Source organism: Ictidomys tridecemlineatus, chromosome 13 (genome assembly GCF_052094955.1).
Source record: "Ictidomys tridecemlineatus isolate mIctTri1 chromosome 13, mIctTri1.hap1, whole genome shotgun sequence".
NCBI lineage: Eukaryota > Metazoa > Chordata > Mammalia > Rodentia > Sciuridae > Ictidomys > Ictidomys tridecemlineatus.
The window spans coordinates 44,892,559-44,903,069 of NC_135489.1; the positions used below are offsets into that span (position 1 = coordinate 44,892,559).

The 10,511-nt window shown below is 38.9% G+C and overlaps 1 pseudogene; it reads right to left on the reverse strand.

Annotated features, from left to right (window-relative positions):
- Window positions 1–556: 556 nt before the first annotated feature.
- Window positions 557–835, reverse strand: LOC144370121 (small ribosomal subunit protein uS14 pseudogene; annotated as a pseudogene).
- Between the last annotated feature and the right edge of the window lie 9,676 nt (window positions 836–10,511).

Genomic DNA, 10,511 nt, shown 5'->3' on the forward strand with positions numbered 1-10,511 from the left:
AGAGAAACTATCATTAAAGAGACAGAAATAATAATTGAATTTGTCTTAACTATAGAAATACGATAGAAATATAATTCATTTTGTTTTAATTGCCATATTGTCATTTATCTTTTATTTCTAGGTTCATTTAGAATTCAAGGTTGCAGAAACAACTGGAATTTGTGGGATGAATAATAAGGAGGAGATGATTGCACAAAGGCCCTTCAGAAGTTTACTCGGGGTTCCCTTAAATCTTTGGACAAATGTGAAATCTGCAAGTGACAGCATTTGACTCTAAAACCTAGCAGAGAACAGCTACTGGGAAGTTGTAAAGAGAATGTAAATTTTGAAGGTGCCTAAGACCAGGAGATGTTGAAGTTCTAATTAACCCCAAACACTAGACATTCTACAAAGACCGCAGAAAGACCACACCTTAATATTATATTTATTCTAGTTTCCTGAAATACCACCTGAAATTAAGCCACAACAGGATCAAGCTGATTTTCCACAGATTCAGATTTTTCGCAATACAAAATTCAGCTTTCTTTTTTTTTTTTTTTTTTTAGTTTTTTAGAACTTTTATTTTATGTACAAAGAGTGAGCATGTTCTCCTTCACTGGATGGCTGTCTTGGGTAATCCATTCAAGGAAGATCACTTAGTCCAACTTAATGAAGCCTATATCCTTCGCGTACTGACGGAAACACTGCCGGCACATGTTGAGGCCGTATTTCCGGATCAGACCGTGCCGGTTTGAACACACGCGGCAAGAGCGAGAACCCTGGCCAAATTTTCGCCGGTGGCTCCAATAGAGCTGTTGGTGACCCATCTTGCTTTCAAGGGTGCGACGAGGCAAAAGGAAAATTCAGCTTTCTTAATGGAAGATGAAAACCCCACATTTTCAACAATACAATATCCCCCAAGTCTAACACACAATAAAAAGTTACCAGACATGCAAAAAAAGCAGAAAAACATAACTCAGAACCAAGAGAAAATTAACCAATATAAACAGATTCAGTGATAACTATTAGAAATATCAGAAAATTATTTAAAACAGCTAATATAAATATGCTCGATATTTTCATGGAAAAGATAGACATATGAGTAAACATAGACCCTCAGAAGTAGGAATTGTAAAAAAAGAGAGAGAGAGAGAGAGAGAGAGAGAGAGAGACTAGAATTAGTGCAATATCTGAAGTTAGAAATTTCATGGATGAACTTGGTAACATCAGAAACTGCAAAAGAGATGCTCGGCACACTAAAAAGGATGGCCAAAGACCCTCCAAACTGAAATATTAAAGAAAAAGGCTAGGAAAAAAAATGAACTTAACCCCCGGTAATCTAATAATCAATATCAAATGGGGCTCCACAAAGAAAGAATTGAGACTGACACATATCAGGGAGAAACTAGAACCAAAAAGTCATATTTTGAGAAATAATAACCAAATGTTTTCCAAGTCTGATATCAGTCCACAGTCACAAGAAATCTTAACAGACCCCAAACAAGAGAATATACTAATTTAGACATATTAGTTGAATATCAATTCTAAAGAGAAAATTTTAAAAATAGCCAAAGAAAAAGGACACGTTACATTCCGGGCAACAACAACAAGAATGGAAGGTGATCTCTCTGCAGAAACAGCACAAGGCAATGACTTCTTTAAAGTACTAGAAGAAAAATAGCTATGGGCCCAGAAATCTATGTCCAGCTAAAATTACCCTTCAACAGTGAAATAAACAGACCCTTTTAGATAAACTTAAGCTGGGAGAATTTAATCAACAACTGACTTGTACTACAAAAATTATTAAAGGAATTTCTCCAGATTGAAGAGAAGTTTTACCAGAACTCAGTCCTTCATGAGAAAATGGAAAGTGCTAGAAAGAATATGTGGATAAGTAAAATACTTTTTCCCATTTTTAATTTCTTTATCAGCAACAATATTAACACATTTTAGAATTTGTAACCTACATAAGAAAAAATATGACTATAATATGGGCAAATGAAAGTATACTGTAATATGTGGAGGGGTTTAATAGGAATTTAAAGTAGGCTCTAAAAAGTTAGGGATACCCATTGTAATCCAGAGCAGCAATTAAAAAAAATAAAAATGACATATAGAAAGTATGGTAATAGTAAACATAAAATGTAATACTGAAAATAATCCAAAAGAAGGCAGAAAGGAGGGGAAAAGGAGCATTGAACAGATGAGGAAAAGAGAAAACAAATAGCAAGTCACTAAGCAAACCCAACAACATTAGTAATTGCATTATTTCTAAATGTATGATCACTGTAATTGAAAGAGAGATTACAGACTACATGAAAAGGCCCAAATGCATACTCTTTAAACAGATGAAGTTTTAAATAAAAAGATATACATTGACTAAAAGTAAGAGAACACATAGAATGTATTATGCAAACCCAAGCCATGAGAAATCAGAGTGGCCCCAGCGGAGTCAGACAAAATGTCGTTCAAGATGAGACAGAGGCAAATAGGAATATTTCATTAAAAATTCCTAATGTGATTTGTATGTACCTTATCATAGCTCCAAACCTTCTTGAAGCAAAAACTGTCCAAAGTGAGAAAGAAACAAATTCATAATTGTAGTTAGAGATTCTAACCAAAGAGTTGGAGTATATAGGAAATTAGTAAAAGATAGAGATTTGAATAAAACTGTAAAAATCTCCCCAGCTTGATTTACTGCTATCCATTTTTGGACTCACATTTGAAAACTACTGATTTTCTTCATCTTTAGCCTTCAGTAAACATAGCAAAACCACCCAAGCAGACAAGTAGTTGCTGGTTTGCTTGTTTGTTTTTAAATTAGGAGTATAAATCCAGAACCTCTTCAAGTACTGTATCTTGTGTCTAACCTAGAAATTTTTTTCTTTACAATCTGAAGCCATAGGGTTCTGTTGAAATTCGTTCTCTTTCCCCTGTGGAGTTATATAGAATAGGCTTTGAGAAATAAAGAAGTTTTCAACATCACATAGTTCAAATACTCCATTTTACAGAGGAGATTCAACTGATTGATTCTTTGTGGCCCAGTTCAATTGTGGACGTCCACATTTAAAGGTGAGAAGACATTGCCTCAGGAAGAATGAGTGGTTTGACCAGGATCACACACCCAGTAAGTGGTTGCACCTGGATTCTTACCTACATGGTCTCATTCTGAAGCCTGCCATCCTCATAAGAGACTTGGTAAATGCTTATCGAATTGTGGTAGCCACTGAAAGAAATCAAGACACTATAAGTTCCCAAAATGTGACTGCTTTGACACAGGTGGTTGACTATGGTTGGAACCAATAGTAGGAACCAGAACTTCTGGTCTCCATTACATCATCTGACAGAAGGCAAACTAAAATAAGGAATTAACTTTTCAATCTCATCTATTTCAATCTAGTCTCTGATTTTCCAAACTAGTCTCTTGCAACTGACATTGTGAATCAAATAAATCCAATCCAAAGCAAGAGAAAATATGTTTCCCAATTGTTTGTTTTCATCTCATTGCAACTGAAATCTAATGACCAAGGGAGAGAGATATCCTTGCCAAATGTTAATAACCCCCACGGTGACTTTTCAACATCAATCAAATACAATTTCTGATCAAACAGTCTGAACTGTATTTAGACACAACCGTTTTTATTGTTCTCTGATTGCTGCCTTCATCTTGATGTGAAATTTTCATTTCTAGTTCTCATATTCCAGCAAAGTCCACAGTTTTCCAGGCATTTTCAGCTGTGAAATTCTCAGTATATAGCCCAATATTGACAACTCTTTTCCCATCTGATATTTAACTTTTCCACTTACTGGGGGGCAACTAGCCTTCAGTCAAAGGGGAGAGTTTCTTGTCTTCACTTTTCCCCAAAACTTAAAAGAATCGGTATGGAGGACATAGTCTGTCTTGGGACATCTCGGATTCCTCTTCTTCCTGGAGTCCTGACCTTCAGTGTGCTGGAGCAGAGAGCAAGGATAGAAGAGAGGGCAGGTGTTGTCTCCTACAGCTGGCCAACTTCTAGGTGTGCTCTCCCTCTACCGTGCTCTGCTGTCATCTTCTAACGGTGCCCCCTAGTGTATAGGTGATGTTCATGCCTTTCTTGGGACAGCCCTAAATATTTTGAAGTCCCCTTTAGAGAAGAAGCAATCACAATCTTTTCTGGTTGCTGCCACCATTTCATGCTCCTCAAAGCTCCTCTTTGGGCAAGAGGGAGAAATGAACTCTTGTTAATTGCCTAATTGTCATATGATCCCTGCCTCCCTTTAAGAGCTCCGGGGTTCTTCACTTGAGGTCTTGAAACCAATGAGGACTCTCCATGTCCACTAAAAGCTTCTGGGAATTGGCACCCCATGGTCCTCCCACAATCTCTTCCTAAAAGTTACCTATGACCCAACGACCCAGTTAGCAAGTCTCTTCCCTTTGGAGATGAAAAAGACCTATCTCACTACAGTCAGGGGTACCTCCAAACTTCAAGGGAAACAGCAAACTCTCTTGAGAACTTTCTTCTCGTGCTTGGCTCTTTGGCACTGGGAAGCACCAGGGAAGACTTCATAAGTACCCCCCATCCAGGGCTGGGGTGACAGTCACCACTCTTTACGGGTGCATTCAGTCCTTGACATTGATTCTCTTGGTAGTTCCCTCATGTGTCTTCTAGGAAAAGGAGGTATATATCAGACAGCTTTGTGTAGCTGACAGGAACAACTTAAAAGAGGGAAAAGCATATTTTGGTTCACTGTTTCAGAGATTTAGTCCAATGGTGGGTCAGGCCCATTGCTCTAGACCAGTGGTGAGGTACAACATCATGGCGGAAAGGCACCGTGAAGGAGCACTGCTCCATTTATGGTAGCCAGGAAGCAGAGAGAGAGCAGAGAAAGGCCACAGGAAAGATGAACACTTCCAGGGCCAGCCCCCAGTGACCCGGTCTGCCTACAGTTACCACCCAGTCATTCCATTCAAACCAGGATGGACTGATTAGGATTTGGCTCTCCTGATCTAATAATTTCATCTCTGAATATTTCCTCATTAACACATGAGCTTTGGGAGGGGACACCTTATATCCAAACTACATCAGGAGGTTAGCACCCATACTCTCTCTGCCCACCTGAAAGGAGGGGAAACACTTTTACCATAAATTTGGCACTATAGCTGACCGTGTTCCTGTCCCCCTCACACATCCAGCCAGTGATTCCTTCCTGCACATTCACGGGGTCAAGTGATTGTGAAGGTAGTAGAGAAGACATATCTACCTCCTAAGAAGCCCAGGATTGGACTGGATCCTGTTATAGGCTAAGTTGTATCTCCCTTGAATTCATATGTTGAAGTCCTAACCCCCAGTACCACAGAATGGGATGTACTCGGAGATGGGGTTTTAAGAAGATCAATAATCTCCAATATGACTTGTGTCATAAAAAAGGAGATCAGAACACAGACTCACACAGAGGCAAGACCATGTGAGCCACCAGGAGAAGACAGCCATCTATCAACCCAGCAGAGAGGTTTCAGAAGGAGCCAACACTGTTGATCCCTTCATCTTGGACTCCAGCTGCCCAAAGTTTGAGGAAATACATTTCAGTTGTTTAAGTCGCCTAGTTGTGATATTTTATTATGGCAGCTCAAGCAGACAGATCCCTTTAGAAGATGAAGATGGTTTCAGGCTGTGGAGGCGCACACCTATAATCCCAATCACTCTGGAGACTGAGGGGAGAGGGAGGATTGCAAGTTCAAATCCAGCCCCAGCAACTTATCAAGTCCCTAAGGAACTTAGCGAGACCCTGTCCCAAAATTTAAATAAATAAATAAATTGAAAAGGACTAGGAGTGTACCTCAATAGTAAAGCACCCCTGGGTTCAATCCCCAGTGTGGAAAAAAAAAGATGAAGATAATTAATGACTACTTATTTAACCTTTAGGTTTTATCTCTGAGACCACAGGAATAATTCCACTCAACATCTTGTTGCATTAGTCAGGCTTTAGAATATAAGCATGTGTCGATATTGAAGAAATAACAGGAAGAAGAGCATAACCAATGGCACAAAAGCCAGGGGCCAAGAAAAGAAAAACAGACTGGGGAAAAAAAAAAAAAAAGACCAGGCATAGTTTCAGAAGATTGTAACAGTGAGAAAATGGAAACACAATTGTACACAAACTACACACCATCATGGAGCCAAAACACAAGGTAAGACTAATGGTGAGGGCCTCTGCTAGTGCCAGAATAGAATAGTCCAGGTAATTTCTGGGGTTGATGAATAGGGCGAGGATTAGAAGGTCACACTAAGCACCCGATTCACGGAGAGCAGACAGATGGAGAGGAACAGACATACAAACATCCCCTAAAGGAACAGAAGAATTATATGAAATCAGCTTCATTTCATTGATCATAGTCTGATTCTAGCCCAATGAGTAGAGACACAGAAACAACCCACAGTGGCCAAGTTATTGGAGGACCCTCTTCTGAGTCTGAATTTGGTCTGATCAAAAATATCTCCCCTGTATACTCATCTCAGACTGAAAACTTGATCCTCTAAAGGTTTATATGTGAATCAGGGCATTTTAATTGAGTTTTAAAAATTGTGTAACCTTGAGGGAATTACACTAAAAAGTTCCTTGAAGTCAGTCACACTTAAGTTGCAATTCTGACCTTAATCAATCCTTACTTGTCGTGAGCTATGAGGCAAACCACTTGATCTCTAGCAATCCAGTGTTCTCATCTGTAAAATGGAAATAATTCAAATCTATAAATGGGACTCAAATGCAAAATGGGTCTCTATGTTCTTAACAAGGGCTGATGGCCACAGATAATCAATATCAGCTCCCTGATCCTTTCTACTGTCAAGATAGTTGAGACTGGGACTAGGACAACAGGTAGCTAGATTTTTTAAGGCAAGACCAAAGGAAGGAAAGAAACCCAGAGAAATGGTGAATTGGCAGGAGGAGGGAGATCGGGGGTCAGAAAGAGGGCCACCAAAATAGATGTTACAAATATTATCTGTTTCATGATCTTATTTAGGAAAAGGCCTGGCCTGCAGGAGAGTTTCTCCTCTAATCTTTAGCTGAACAGTGCCGATCATCAGATTGGAGACCAGCTGGAGAAAGTGAAGCTGTTTCTGCCCACCAGGCTGACTGGACAGGCACCCCTTCCTGCCCAGTATGTCCTTGTACGTACCTCCACATCTGCACCCGGCTCCGAAGCAGACATGCTTCTCAGAGAAAGAAAAGTAGCTCTCTAGCTGATTATAGAGAAATAGCTGCCCTTCTCGACAAGAAATTCCTACAAGTCCATTTGTCCTGACCTTGATAATTTCACTGCTGTGGATTAGGATATTGCAGTACAAAGTCTGATAGAAAGAATTTACAGAGAAAAACTTCTCAGGGTAGCCACCCGGAGGGCCCTGATTATAAAGTCCTCATGTGGCAGAGCGGGCAATTCCCACATCCAGATGTCAAAAGCTGGTTAATTAAGATTAAGACATATTTGGTTGAGCAAGTCCAGTCAATCCGATTCAGGATGGTTCTTTTCTCATTGTTCACTTCCACAGAAATTTCTTTGTCTCTGTCCAACAGCCCTAGTAGCAGAAAGAATGGTTTGCTCAAAGAAAAACTAAAATAAAATAAAAAATGCTGTTTCTCAAGGAACGGTGAAGAATAGCTTATATATTTGAAAAAGAGAGAGAGAGAGAGAGTAATTTTTAAGGAGGAATTAAGTTGTCTAGTCTTCAAGCTATCATTTTTTAAACAGAAGGTGTGTGCTACAGCTTCAAATGGTACAAAAGGTAAAGCTAAATGTTTCAATTGGCCAGAGACGCAATGAAGAAGAATGAGAGCTCGCAGCTGAATCTCATTCACAACATTTTGCCAACTCACTTGGGCAATTCCCTCCATCTTGACTCCGAAGGAAATTTTCCCCACTGAGTCCGCCATAAATACTCTGCTGATATCTCCATTTCTCCCTTTGCTTGACTATAGTACGAAGGCCCGGAAAACAGTGCTTGTACAATCTGCAAATTAGGATGATTTTTTTGGCATCCATAAACTTCAAGCTGAAGAGGCTATTCAAAAAGCCGTGGTAAAGGAGGTCATAACTGTTTTATCTTTCTCCATAAAACTCTAATGCATTGGAGGGAAAATAAAGAAACCCCAGGTATAAACATGGCTATTGTCAGCTCAGTACACAACCTCTGTGATCCGTCGACAACAAAGTTAAGGCTGTTGAGTGTGGATAATGATAAAATTCTAAACAGAACTCATGAGAGGAACCAATATGATCTAAAAAGGGTTTTTTTTTTTTAAAAATGGGATTTATTAGCAAGATCGTCCTTGGGAATTCTAGTGACATACATATAAGAGTTTTGCAAAGGCAAATTACACTATGTTGGGCATTATTCTACCTCAATTTAAAGGTAAAAGGCAAAAAACCAAAGGTCATCAGCCCAAGAGTATATTAATTTATATCTAATGTAGGGTTTTTTCCACACATGAAGAAGTCCAAAGGGGACAAAATTATAGCTCCCACAAGAAACTTTCGGCAATAATCTTACATAATTTACAACATTAAAAAGGACATTTCCGTGTCCAGGAATTGTGGCTCATCAGCATTGTAAAAATGGATCTGTGCAACTCATTTGATGTAAAAGTCATGTTCAAATCTTCAGCCAGCTGGCTGCTTCGCACAGCCCATCCCTCCTAGGGAAAGTCACACTCACAACAGGTAATATTTATGGACATTCTCGTGGAAAGACAAATACGTGAACTCTGGGTACAAGAGGTCAAATGGAAAGGACAATCTCAGTCCTGAAGAATCATTGCTCAGTTGCCTGAGAAAGCCCGGGCCTGCTGGGTTCTGCTATCTAGCCCAGCCCAGACTCAGGGAAACCGTGAGCGATGGCATTATCTTCTGCCTTCCAAAGGGAGAGGAAGCCTATTTTCCTATTTCAAAATAATTGGGCGAAGAAATTGTAGGTGGGAGCACAATTCATTTCAGAGTTTGATGAATTATTTACCAATTAAGGAGATGAGTCGCGGAAAGGAGAGTGCTACATAACTTTGATATAAATGTTCCTTTTATTATATTATTTATACACATGAAATTGTTGCTTTTATTAACTAAGAGGTTAATCACTTGAATGGGATGCTTTGCAGGCTTTCCAACCCCATACACAGGCAAATTGGCTAATTTTATGTTAGGAAAATAACCTGGTGATTTTTCTAATACTTATCTGTGTGGTGCAGTTTAATAACATTTTATAATGAAAAATGAGAAAACTAGCTGGGCTGCCGGTGCCGCAAAACCACTGTTTTAGTGGTGAGGGGAAGGGAAAGAGTCCATGGGATTCTGGTTAAAAAAAATAATAATAATTCCAGGAAAATTATCTTTTTCTGCTTTGTTAGGTGGCAATATGGAAGTCTAAGTTATATATAATCAAAGTACAAACTGCAGAAACGTGATCAGACACAGATCCCTGCCACTTACTATCCGCAAACTTCAGGCCAGTTGTGGGTCTTCTCAGTCTTATCTCCTTTGTGAAAAGAGTCATTCATTCATTCAATTCTGAAAGGCTTCTATGTACCCTCAGTACAGGGACCACCAGGATTGTAATGATGACAAGATTGACAAGATTCTTGTCCTCTTGAAGCTTTCACTCTAGTGGAGAGAACAACTCTACATGCATAAAAAATTGATTAAATAGTAGAATGAAATGAACATTATGACCCTCTGTGCATATATGATTACATGACCCGTGTAACTCTACATCATGTACAACCAGAAGAATGAGAAGTTATACTCCATTTATGTATGATGTGCCAAAGTGCATTCTACTGTTATGTATAACTAATTAGAAAAAAAATTTAATCAATTAAACATGAGCAGGGCTGGATAAATGTATTTAAAGAACGACATGGAATAATTGGAAAATAAGAGACACATAGTCTCTCTCTTTTTTTAAAATTTCTACCTAGACTCATATACTCTTTTTTATTGTGATAAGAACATTTAAGATCTGCTGTCTAACAAGTCTTTAAGTGTGCAATACATTATTGTTGACTATAGATACAACACGATACCCCAGATTTCTAGAAGTCATTCATCTCTTGTCTAAAACCTTATGCTCATTGATGTGTAAGTCCTCATTTCTACTTACTTCCGTTTCTCCCTGGCAACCATCATTCCATTCTCTGGCCCTATGAATTTGACTGTTTTGGATTCCTCATGTAAGTGGAACTGTGAAGTCTTTTTCTTTCTCTGTCTGACTTGTTTCACTTAATATGACATCCTCAAGATTCATTCACTGAGCATAGAATCACATAATACAGAATATTTTTTTCTTTTCAAGGCTGAATAGTATTCCACTGTATGTTTATTCAGGCCTAGGTTTGGTTCAGAGAATTGGAGAATTCTTCTCCAAAGAGTCAGAATTAGCTGAGACCTAAACATAAGGAGAAACAAACATTCATAAAACCAACAGGATCATTCCACAAGGAACAGCAAAGACCCTGATACCTGAAAGACTTGGTTTGTTCAAGTAAATTAGAGATGGTGATAT